At 37.2% G+C, this 13,602-nt stretch overlaps 1 long non-coding RNA gene across 1 annotated transcript in view; it reads right to left on the bottom strand.

The window, feature by feature from the left end:
- Window positions 1-12,807, bottom strand: part of LOC103099749 (uncharacterized) — a 110,867-nt gene extending 98,060 nt beyond the window's left edge. The window contains exon 1 of the long non-coding RNA XR_465323.2: window positions 12,600-12,807. This is a non-coding gene — a long non-coding RNA (uncharacterized LOC103099749). The remainder of the gene's footprint in view (window positions 1-12,599) is intronic.
- Between the last annotated feature and the right edge of the window lie 795 nt (window positions 12,808-13,602).

Genomic DNA, 13,602 nt, shown 5'->3' on the forward strand with positions numbered 1-13,602 from the left:
GAGGCAAGATAGAGGAATAATCCTAAGCATCTCTGTGACACCATGAAAATTTTCTCTGAACAAGATTAAAATGCTACCACAAAATGAATATAGGAGTAAAAGAACCAACAAGAAGACCAAGTGAAACAACTTTAAAGAAAAGAAAAACCCAAAAAGTAGGCAAAGTGCTGGGAGCCATCAGGCCACGACACCTTGACAGAGTCACTCATGGTAGCTAAGGAGGCCACAGAGTTGCCCTTGGTAAGATGTGATTGCCTACTCAGTCCCCCTTGAATGACCTCTCTCATCAATATCCCTTACCTATGGAATTGACATGATTATTATTCCCCCTAGTCTCAGAAGAAATAATGCAAGAGTAAAATACCTGTACCCTAATTCTCTAAAATGTCACCAAAAGATCAGACTCTCAAATCCAAACCCAAAAGACTACCACGGGTTAGCTTTTACTTAGGTACACAATTCCCAGTAAAACTGTAGCTACAAGCCAAGCCCAGAACTTTCCCACGTACAGAAATGTATTCTCATGAAGCCAGCATACAAGTCAATCATAAAGGCTCATACAAAATGAGCATGTACACCAAGCTTCATCATGCCTCAGTGACTTGATTCTTCCCCTTAAGAAATTTCCTAGTAAACCTTGAGAAATGATCAGTCTAATATTAAATCTAAATTGTGTTCCCAGTTCCTCTCAACCTCAATGATATGATTGTTGAATTGTCTTTTAAGAACTTTTGACTGATTATTTCTTTTTATTAAAAGCAATAAGTAATTTTCCTTGATTGTTTGTGAGCTCAAAACTTCTCACAGGATAAGGAGAAAATTAAGTTGCCTGTGACAAAATCATTTATCTTGTGAGAAACCATTATCTGTAATCACAATACAAGAATATAGAATGTTAATCAAGTGATTTGTTAAAAGTTAATGTATCATTTTTCCAATTATCTCTATTTAGACATGTGTGTTAGGTAATGTATCTGTTTGTCAAGAAAATGGGTATAAAAATAAACATCAAGCCTGGGAATGGTGGAGCAGCTATCAGATGCAAAGCATGCCCATGGCCATAAATATACAACTGTTTTCCATTTGTTATTTTCTTGATTGATCATTTGCCACCTTATGGGAACCCCTAGAGTCACGAGTGAGGCTGTACCTTACCCGTGGCAGCAAAGAACATCTGGGGCATGGGGGTGAGAGGAGAGCAGAGCCATCAAGAAGATATAACAAGGAGGGAAGAGCAAGCCAAGAGCAAGACACACACCCCCACCCCATATCTACTGTCTGAAGTTCAAGAACCTATACTTAATCCAACATTCAGATCTTAACATCCTGCCTGAGGAAATAGTGGTATAAGCAAACCCATACCCCTTGAAATTCCAAACCGGTGGAGAAGTCCAGAATCGTAGCCCAAAGAATTCTCATCTGTTCATTGAATGAGGACTTAGTTTATACTTTGGAGTGGCTGATAGTACTAAGTACTAAGTACTAAGTACTCATATTTTTTGCCTAAAGGTCAGGAAGAGCTCCAAGGCAGGAAAATCAAAGTTGTGCCTCATTTGATCAAGTAAGTACACAGTAAGACCAAAATATTGAGCCTAAGCCTGGGGATAGAATTTTATCATCCCCTGACATGATCAAAATCAGACTGAAATCAAAATCTTACACCTAAGCCTGAGGCAAGTCTCTAAGCATCTCAATGATCAATTGAAACAGCAAGGGGAGGGGGTTCTTAGAGCTCTCAGCCCTCAGACCATCATATCATCCCCCCAAACATACCTATAAATTGATAGGAAAAATGAGCAAACAAAAAAAAAGCATCCAAATCTGAAGACATTTTATGGAGACAAAGAACAAGGTACCAACATAGAAGGGGACAGTGATAGCAAAGGAAACACACTCAAAGTCCAAAAGAAAAATATGGATTAGACACAGATTCTGGAAAAACTCAAAAAGGACTTCAAAAAAACAAATAAGAGAGGCAGAAGAAAAGTGGGAAAGAGGAATGAAAGTGATGCAAGGAGAAAGGACATTGATGCAAGAAGAAATGAAAGTCATGCAAGAAGAAATGGGTCAATTGAAAAAGAAGAATTAAAAACTGACAGAAGAAAATCAGTTCTTAAAAACTGGCTCAATTATCTAAAAACTAATGATTTCATGAAAAATTGAGAAACAATAAAGCAGAATCAAAAGAATGAAAAATAGAGAAAAATATGAAATATATTACTGAAAAAAAAAACAACTGATCTAGAAAATAGTTCTAGGAGAGATAATTTGAGAATTATTGGACTACCTGAAAGCCATAATCAAGAAAAAAAAAGCATGGATATCATATTACAAGAAATTGTCAAAAATAAATTCCCAGAGAACCTCTAACAAGAAAATGAAATTGAAGTTGGAAGAATTCACAAGTCACCTCAGAAAGAAATCCTGAAATGACCACTTCCAGGAATACAATGGCTAAATCCAAGAGCCACCAAGCAAAGAAAAAAAAAATACTTCAAGCAGCCAGAAAGACATCATTCAAATACCATGGAGCTACCATCAGGATATTACATAACCTAACAGTTTCTACATTAAAGGACTGAAAGACATGGAATATAATATTCAGAAAGGCATAAGATCTGGGTTTACAGCACAGAGTACCTGTCTAGCAAAACTGAGTATATTCCTTCAGTGAAAAAAAATATTCAATAAGCTTTGGGGTATACATCAATATTATGGCTAATGGATATTGTAAACTTATATTAGGAACAGTGGTAAGAAAAGACATCCCAAAACTTTGAGCTGTGCAATCTCTGTAATGCTCTCCCAGAATGGGACCTGTTTGGGATAAGCAGGAAACTGGGCCATTCTTGCACTTCTACATGTTAAATTAATTGCAAATCTACTTCCTGTCTGTAGGTGGTGCAAGCCTAGTGTGTACTGATTAGGAATAAACACCTCACAAGGCAAGTAGATAAAGACACACCCCAAATAGCCTTTGAATGGAGAGCAACCAAAAGGCTTTAACCCAAGACAAAGTTAGTGAGGGAAAACAAAAGCTTTCTATTTCAGGCACAGTTAAGATAAAAAACTCCTCAGAGCTGCTTTTCTGAACTGGTCTGGGAGAGCAAAAAAGGTTTAAGCTGCTACCACACTTGAGTCTCACAGGCTTAAAGAGAGAGCAAACTTCTAGGAGTTAGATAATGTTAACTTTCTCAATTTAGCCAAATAATTAATATCTTCTAATAAACGCACCAATAAAAACTGAGATAAAATTATTAACTTCCTCCAATACTCTGGGATTCTGTCTATTAACACCTCTATTATTTAATATTGGACTAGAAAAATTAGCAGTAGTATGTAGAGAAGAAAAAGAAATTGAAGGGATTAAAGTAAGCAATGAGGAGACTGTAGGATTAAAATTAATATCCAATAACTCCAAGTGTTATCTTTATTAATAATCACTTGAAGTAGAGGAAAGTAAAAACCATGAGTAAAGAGCCATTTCCTTGGCCATGAAAGCAGGAAAAGAGAGTGAGAGGGTGGAGTTATAGATGTTTTAATCTACAAAATGTAAGGAAGGACATAACATGAGGACAAAAGAGGAATTCTGGGAAATGAAGTCCAGGGGTACAGAATTCTAATTACACAAGACTAAACTATCACTCTTTACAGATGATATGATGGTATACTTAAAGAATCCCGAGAGAATTGTAGAGAGTTTAATTCCTCCTGACATGTTCCCCTCTCCCTTTCTGACTCTTTAAGAGGTCATGATGGGGACACAAGCACAGAGAAAAATATGCTCAAGAAATACACACTTGAGATAAAATACTGAATTAGAGAAGTCCCTTGTTGCAGATATCCTTCTATATCCTGTAAGAAGAAACACAATTCCCAGAATCTTGCAAACTCTATGCTTGTTTACCTCATGATCCCCACACTAGCCAGAACTATACTTACCAACTGATTCTCACGCTATCCAGAGGTATATACATCTGCTCTTGGAGCTTCTGAATAGAACCATAGTGCAATAAATCATGATTAATGTTTATTATGTTAAATTTAAAAGTTTGTATACAAACAAAACCAATGCAACCAAAATTAGAAGGGAAGCAACAAAGTGGGGAAAAATTTTATAATGAAATTGCCTCTCAGAAGTTCTAATTTCCCAAATATATAAAGCACAAAGTCAACTTTACAAAAAGTCAAGTCATTCCCTGTTTGAAAAATGGTCAAGGGATATAAAGAGGTAGTTTTCCAATGAAGAAATCAAAACTCTTAATAATCACATGGAAAAGTGTTCTAAATTCCTCCTGATTAGAGAACTGAGAATCAAAATAACCCTGAGTTATCACCTCATACCTAGCAGACTGGCCAATATGACAGTAAAGAAAAATAATAAATGTTGGAGGGGATATGGCAAAATTGAGACACTAATGCATTGCTGGTGGAATTGTGAACTGATCCAACCATTCTGGAAGGAAATTTGGAATTATACCCAAAGATCTTTAAAAGATTACATGCCCTTTGATCTAACAATACCATTACTGGGTTTGTACCCCAAAGAGATACTGGAAAATGTTTTTACAAAAATATTTATAGCTGTGCTTTTTGTGGTGGCAAAAACTGGAAAATGAGGGGCTGTCCCTTGTTTGGGGAATGGCTAAACAAATTCTGGTATATGATGGTGATGGAATATTATTGTGCTATAAGGAATACTGAACTGCTTGATTTCTATATGAACTGGAAAGACCTCCATGAATTTATTTGGAGTGAAATGAGCAAAACCAGGAGAACATTGTACACAGTAATTGAAACATGGGATGATCAAATATAATAAACTGCTACTAATAGCAATGCAATGATCAAGGATAATCCCAAAGGAGCTATAAGAAAAAATGCTATCCACAGAGAGAGAAAGAACTGTGGGAGTAGAAATGCAGAAGAAGGGGGTAGCTAGGTAGCTCAGTAGATTGAGAGCCAGGCCTAGAGATGGGAGGTTCTAGGTTCAAATGTGGCCTCAGACACTTCCCAGCTGTGTGACCCTGGGCAAGTCACTTGATCCCCATTGCCTAGCCATTATCACTCTTCTGCCTTGGAGACAATACACTGTATTGACTCCAAGATGGAAGGTAAGGGTTTTAAAAATAAAAAAGAAAAAGAAAAAAGAAAGAAATGCAGAAGAAAAACATATGATTTATCAATTGCTTATACAGTTATATGATTGGGGGGTTTGGTTTTAAAAGATTACTCTATTATAAATATGAATAATATGGGTGTGTTTTGAGTATAATACATGTATAAACCAGTGGAATTGCTTGTCAGCTCTGAGAAGGGAGAGGGAAGAAGAGAGAGAGAGAGAAAATGAATCATGAAACCTGTAGCGAACCATAAAAGACAATGCTGTTTGACATGATCCACATGGAAACTGGAGACTGCAAAGCAGCCCTCAGGAAGGATGGAAATATCCACTAAAAACCCCTAAGTGACTTTCATTATTAACATCCCCATATTATTGGAATTGCTATGATTATTATTCTTACTTAGCCCTGGGAAAAATAGATGAGAGCAATATGCTTGCGGGATTAATACAGATGTCCTTCTTTGTCCCCCCTAGGATATTACCAGGAGAGCCCACTTACAAAATTAAACCTAAGGATTCTTATATGCCCTCTTAGATAGGACCCTCTTTTCTAGGCAAAAAAAAAACTTCTGGCAAATTTGTGCTCTGAATTCCCTAACCTTTATCTGGGTCATGTTGATTATACCCTCTGATCCTTCACTTAGCAACAATGTTTCATTGATGATCTCCCTAGGCTTCCTCTCTGTTGTTATGTTCCATGGATACATGTATGTTGAGAATGAAACTGTGTGCCAAGTTGATGTGTGATCATGAGGGTATAAAATAAAGCCAGGTCTCATCCAAGGTGGAACAGTTTATCCTGTGAAACCTGTGCTGCAGTTTGAATGTAAAAGTGTCCCATCCATCATTTCGCTGACACTGTCCCACCTCCAAAACCCCGTCCCCTGTGGGAGTCTGGCCCACCCCAAGCAGAAACCATGGGAAAATATTCTTTAAAAATAAATAAATAAAGTTGGAAAAAATAAAACTAAAATCATTTTAATTAACAAAAAGAGAAATTAATGAAATGAGACAAATATGATACTTATAATAGAAAAATGGGAGCCAGGCCTTGACAATTAGCATAGCTGTCTTTTTTTGTATTATTGAGATTGAACAACTTCTGCCTCTTATTAAATTATGTATATTTTGTAATACATTAAAGGTATCTGAAGATTTCAGAAATTCTTCCTTGTTCTTTTTGGATATGTTGCCATTTTGTAGCATTACTTATATCTATCTGTCCATTTTTCTATTTACCTCATTGGTTTTTCATTATATCCTAATAATACCTATCATGTGCTTTCCATTTTACTGTGTGCTATTTATTTTAAAACTTCAGTCTATTCTATTCTATACCTTACTGTCATAAAGCAATACTAATAGAATGCTGTTTTTTAATTAGCCTTTATCTGTATGTGATATAGTTTGATTTGAAATTTTCTGAAGATGATTCATTGTACTTTCCTTTTCCTATTCAAATTCAGACCCAATTTGTTGCCTTTTTTGTCTTTCTCATCATTCTATGAGGGTTCACTTTTCTACTTTCTCTTTGGCAGCCTAGTCATCCTCCATCCCTAGTCTTGGGAAAAAATAGATCACAATGCTGAGTCCTGCAAGCCATCAGCAGAGGAGACCAAATCAGCAGCTTTCAGAACTCCCAGGCCATTGGCAAAAAAAGACTGGGAAAATTAGCAAACAGCAAAAGAAACACTTAGCCACAGGAAGTTTCTTTGGATACAAAGAGCAAGGAACAGAGTCAATAGGGGACAGTGAGATCCAGGTAACCACATGCAAATCTTCAGAGAAAAATGGGAAATGGTCTCAGGTGCTGGAAGAACTTGAAAAGGAATTCAAAAATAAAATAAGAGAGGTGGAATAAAAATGGGGAAAAGAAATGAAAGTATGCAAAAAAGAAAATAGCTTGAAAAGCAAAACTGTTTGACTGGGAAAAGACATAAAAATTCAGTGAATAAAAAGTTCCAAATGGATATCCTATTATTATTTCAAACTCATCATGTCCCCAAAATTCACCTGCTTATGAACTTCCCAATATCTGACAAAGGTAACACCATCCTTCGAATAACACAGGCTAGCACCCTGGTTCATCCTTTGCCCTTATCCCTAATCATGCTACACATCCAATCATTTCCTGAATTATATAATTGCTATTTTTCCAAATTTTCTCATATCCATCTCCTTCTCTCTACCCTTACAGACACTGTCATAGTTCAGGTCCCTCATTATCATTCAACTGTAATACAATAGTTTCTTCCTAAATAGAAGTCTCTTTCTAACATTTCTTCCCTTTCTAATCCATTATTCCCATAACCACCAAAATTATTTTTAAGAAGGAATGTCTTACCCCATAATACATAGTCATCCTTATCCATAAATTATTTCTATGACCAAAATTAAACTCCTTTTGTTTGTTGTTAGCATTCTTCAATAGCTGGCACCTTCCTACAGTAATCTCCTCTTGGTTTTCTATGGCCCTGCTATCCTGGCCTGTTCCTTACTCCATGTCAATGATTGTACGTCATACTTCAAATTTTCTCTCCTTACCTTCTGGAATACCTACCTTCCTTTGAAACCCATCACAACCTTTATTTGTTTAGGTAATCTTTTGCTTTCCTCTGACCATATCCTCCTTTGAGAATATATTGTATTTTACTTACCTATATGTTTCATTTATCATACATACTTATGTCTACATATGATGTCAATTTCATTAAAATGTAAGATTTTTTAAGACAAGTACTGTTTTTTTTTCCTTTTTTTTCATCTTTTTGTCCCAAAGGCATACCACAGTGACTGGCACATAGTGCATACTTAATTATTTTTTTATTGAATTAAAGATTTACACAATGGCACTGCCACAAAATTCTTTTCAATTTTCAGACCTAAATCAGAAAGTTTTTAACCACTAACAGCTTACTAATTAATGCATATACTCTTGTGGCTTATACCACACTCTAATAGGCCTAATCTAACAGAGCAGACCATTCCAAAACAACCACTTTTAAGTCTATCATAGCTGTAGGATTCTTATTATCAAATAATAGATTACACAACTCTTCTACTTGGATGAATCCCCTTAATTCTATTTCATATTAATTCTGCTGCTAACCTGGAATTAGTAATAGAGAAATCTGTAAATTTAGAGAAGTTTATCTTTAGAATACTCCTGTTTTCCTTTCCCCTCTCCTAGTATTCTTATTTTACCCAGATGATCAGTACCCTCATGCTGCCTGATATGTCCCCCAGTGTTTTTGCATTTCCAAGTACCCTATACTTGAAAATCATCTCTTCTTCATGCCACTCCCAGCAAAATTTATTCACCAAATGTGTTGAGATTTCAACTCACTGTTTTTTAATGTTTTGGGGGGAGGAATGGAGAAAGAAGGTCCTAGTCCTTCCCCTCCCCCAGAAATAAAGCCATGTATTTCTTTTAAAAGTTGGGGGGAACTGGTAACTGCCAGCAACTCACTTAAGCAGTGCCAGTTTTTTTTTAACCCAGGAACTCCTCTCTCTAGGTCTGAGTCTCAAACTACCAAGCACTGAGTTCCCTGCTCCATAGTCCCTCATTGCAAGATTCTAAATTTTGGAAGGGGGTATTCCTAGGCGGTCCCCGAGTCCATGAAGGCCACACTGTGCTGAGTTCAGTGGGAGGGCTTTGTGTCAGAGTCCCAGCAGCTGGGCTGGAATGCCACCTGGGATGGAGCTTTCCTCACCTATCCAATATGATCTGATCTTGGAAAAACAGCTGCCCGTTCCCTCTCTCCTCCAAGGCTCATTTTGCATATGAAAGCAGATGAGCAAACTGAAACCCCTTCTCTCTCTCTAAACCCCTAAGCTGTACTCAAAAATGTGAAACTGTCTCAGAAGAAAAATAAAGGTCCTAAAACACCAAAATTGGTTGCCAAGTTGTAAGAATTAAATTAATGTTCTGATCCAGTTATTAATTTTATAAAGTTTATTAGAAAGGGTAGACAATCAAAGTTCAAAAGCTCACCCTTCCTCTAAGTAACCTGACCATTGTCAGGTGGCCTATCCTTCATTAGGTTCTTTCTCTCCCTCCTTATCTGCCTGCCCCCTCCAGGAGTTCACCCAAAAAGCCCAGAAAAGACCTGCCCCATACCTTTTATTGACATACAGCCCATAATAGATGCAAACCAGGCGTAACTGTGTGTTGTGAGAAATGTTGATGGACAGGTCAGGTTACTCAGGAAGGGAAGAGGATAAGATCCCCTCAGCACAAACTATGTGTGTAAATAAATGTGTTGCATATGTGTACATACATAAATATACAAAGAACATATAGCGTTTTGTAGGTAAATGTATATGTATAGATAAATAACATATACAGCATATATTATAGTGATAGGTCTATACCTTTATGGCATAGTGGATAGAGTGCTGCCTCTGGAGTCAGAAAGACTCAGCTTCCTGAGTTCAAATCTGGTCTCAGCTACTTACTAGCTGTGTGAACCTAGACAAATCATTTAACCCTTTTTGCCCCACTTTCCTCATCGATAAAAAGAGCTACAGAAAGAAATGGCAAACCATTTCATTGCCAAGAAAACCCTAAATGGAAGTATAATGTATTTACTCAACTGAAAAAATAACAAATACATAGAGTACATTATATATGTGTATATGTGTGTGTGTGTCCTATACTGACACTACTAAATTGGGAACAAAATTAAAAAGGAAGAGGATGAGACTTGACTAGATCATATATATCTCATGTGGAACAATTAAACTACACATTGAATGATTCTAAATTTCTTCCTGTTTCTAAAGTCCATGGTCTTAAGACCATTATTTTTTGGCTGAGGCTATAAGGCCATGAATCATGGAGCATCAAAATCTCTAAAGAATCAAAATTTGCATGGTGGGTATAAGTAGGCTACAGTTTAAGACCAATGATGACTTGTAAGAAACAAGTGTTATAAAAGACATAAGGATTTTCAGGCCAAGAAAGGAAAATGAGTTAATCATATTGTAAGAGTGAGAGAAAGCAGATATCCCATGGACCATACTGAAATCTATTAAATGTTCATAGAGGGGGCAGCTGGGTAGGTCAGTGGGTTGAGAGCCAGGACTAGAGATGGGAGGTCCTAGTTTCAAATAGGACCTCAGACACTTCCTAACTGTGTGACCCTGAGCAAGTCACTTAATCCCCATTGCCTGGCTCTTACCACTCAGAAGAGTGGAATATGTATTGATTCTAAGGTTGGTGGTAAGGGTTATTTATATATATATATATATATATATATATTCATAGAACTGGAGAAATTCCCATGCATTTTGGATAAATGTGCTGATTCCAATCACTTTGTCCATTTTAATATTAAATTAAAATAATATTTTAATGCTGACTGTAAGATACTGCAAGAGGGTTGGGATCCATGGAAGATTTATAAAGATAAGGAAAAGTTGTATGCTAATAGAAAAATATTATACTTTCAATTGTTCAATGCTCACTACTAGGCAATCCCCAATATAAAGTTTCTGTCTATGCTCCTAGGGTTGAAAAAAAATAACATCAAACTGACTTTCCCCAGATAAATATTACAAAACCTTGATTGAGTCTCACTTCTGCTCAGCAGTATTTCCCAATAAAGAGATAAACACTAATAATTTCAAGAAATAGAAAAAATTAAAAGTGTGAGTAGTTAGAAAAGATTTCCCATTATAGATGCCATATAATCTGAGCCCTGAAGGTAGTCAGGAACTGTGGGAAGTAGAGGTAAGGAGGAAGTCATATCAAGGAATGAGAGATATCCTGGGGTGAAAGCCTAGAATTTGGTGATCATGTGCTAAATTTGGAAAATAACAAATAGTCCACTCTGCCTAGAATAAAAATTGTGAGCTAATGGGGGAGGGGTAATTTGCAACAAACCTGGAAGGACAAGCTGAAATTAGATTGTGAAAGGCTTTAAATGACTAATATAGAATTTTATGTTTTGTCCAAGAAGCAATTGGTAACCATGGAAGCTTTTTGAGTGAGGAATTGTCATGGTCAGTACTGTGCTTTAGGAAAATCACTTTGGCATCTGTGTAGATGATGGATTAGATAGGCAGAAAGGCTTGAATCATCTGTATTATAACATGTTAGTAAATAGAAAATTAGAACCCAAGCAATAACTCTGAGTATGTAGATAAGGGGGCTGCAATGAATGATATTGTGAAAGAAGAATACAGAAGTCATAGTAACTGATTGAAAATAGGTCAGGTAAGGAAGAAAACAAAAAAGGTGAAGTTGGCTTCAGGATCATGAATTTGGGTGATAAAATATTTGAGGCTATGTATTTTTTTGTGGTTCTGTTCTTGTGCTTTGTCTCCTGAAAAATAACTGGCAAACTCTGCAGGAATCTTTTTCTAAAAATGCTGCCTTCTATATCTCATCTCTATCTGTATCTATATCTCATCTATATCTCACCATGTATTTTTCTGTCTGCCTCTCAGTATTTTTCTATCTTGTCTATATCTCTTTGCCCCTGTCTCTGCCTTCCTCCAAATCTACCTTTCTGTGTATCTCTCTATTTTTCTCTCTGTGTCTTTTTGTAATTCCATCACTATCTATTAGTCAGTCAGTCAGTCAGCCTGGGTATTTGTCTCTGTCTCTGTCTCTGTCTCTGTCTCTGTCTGTCTCTCTCTCTGTCTCTGCCTCTTTCTCTTTCTTTCTCGCTCTGTTTCCCTTGTGTCTCTTCCCCTCTCTCTATGTTTCTCTATCTATGTCTGAGTCAAATGGACTAGAATGACATCAGAAAAGAAAATGAGTGAGGAAATGGTCTGTGGGACTTCACATTGTGAGAGATTGTATTTGTTTGAGGGACTGTTTTGAAGTTTTGTTCTATTTGTTTTTGGATTTTCCAGAATTCCCCAATCTTTTTTTGTCTCAGGAGAAAAAAAAACTGATAATCCCACCCCAATACCCTAGTCTCTTAGTGTGAAAAGTGGGTAAAGGAATGATAGGATAATGAATCAGAGGTTATGTATGACTATTGAAATAGAGGTGTGTATTTGATGGTATGAGAGAGAAAGAGAGAATGGAGTTCTCTCCCCCAAAAGGCAAAGCAAAGGAGGGGTATCTGATATTAAAGTCTTACCAGGAAAGAGGAGAGTGAGTCTGTGGTTTCCCCCCTTCAGGCTGTGATGGTCCCTCACTAAACCTGTCTTGTTACTCCCCACAGCTAAGCTATTTCTATGCAGCAAAGTTTTCTCACTCCCCCTCACTCAGTTATAACTGACCTTTATCCAGTCTTTAGCCAGTTATAATAGATAAACAAAATTTATTCTAGTGTAACAGGGATGTAGGATGAAGTTGGGAAAGGCTGGTAGATTGAGGTAAAGGGGAAGAGGAAGGAGGAGTCTCTAGTCATCTAAATTCTTCCCCCCAAAGTTGAGGTGACTTGGGCTTAATGGCCTCATGCCACTGAGGGGTTCAGAGTGATGAACCCTAGCTTTAACCCTGCCCAGAAGGTACCTCAGTTCAGGAGAGGAGACTGTGATGATTCTTCTTGTTGATTATCTTCTTTTCAGGCTGTCTAATTGTTGGAGGGGTTTGGGGAGTATAGAGATCAGGAGTTAATGAAAGAAAGGGTTTCTTGGGATCAGGACCCAGTCAAAGACTGGACCTTCTCCTTAGTTGTCTCAAAACCAGAGACCCTGGCTCCAACTGCCTCTCTCTGGGTTTCTTTCCTCAGAATTCCAAATTTCAGCCCATCCCCCACTGCTGCCGGAATCTTTACAGCAAATCCAGGTGCTTTCCATTTCCAAAAAGTCTCAGTGTTTTCTTCTCTCACACTATCACAGAATGAGAAACAGGACAGGGAACAAAGGAACAAGAAAATGATGATTCTGTCATGGAGAAAATACAGGAAGCTTCAGCCTTATCAATTTTCACTTTCCTGGGGCCACTTTTTTCCCCCAAGGCTCTCCCACTGGTAATGACAGTGGCAGGACCTAAGCCCAAGATTGCCACGAGTTTCTTTTTACTTCTGTAGCAAGAACAAATTGCTAGGTTTCCATCGGGTGTAGAAAGAAAAGAAGACACCCTTTGAGAAAGAATGGTGGAAGGATACATGGGGCCCAAGAAAATTAGAAACACATGAAGTAAAAGCAAAAGCCAAATAGAGATCTCCTTCAAGGAAACAAATAACTATCATGGCAAGATGTGAGAGTAGCATAAGAGTAAGGAGATGACCACAGTACTTGCCAAAGAAGCCCCTCCATCACCAGCTGGGATTCCATCCTGGAATGAGGAATGGGTCCATTTTAGGAAAAAGTAAAGACCATATTGATATGAAACTTTCCCCAAACTTAAAAGCACCAAAAACAGCATCCATTTCTTCTAAATGCAATACAAAGTTTGGGAATTGATGAACCTTTTCTGTACATGATCATAGTCACATTATAAAACTAAGTGCAACTGATATCTCAAACAGGCACATCCCCAAAAGATGAGGAGTAAGGCAGGGACATAAAGT

Source organism: Monodelphis domestica, chromosome 3 (genome assembly GCF_027887165.1).
Source record: "Monodelphis domestica isolate mMonDom1 chromosome 3, mMonDom1.pri, whole genome shotgun sequence".
Classification (NCBI taxonomy): Eukaryota; Metazoa; Chordata; class Mammalia; order Didelphimorphia; family Didelphidae; genus Monodelphis; species Monodelphis domestica.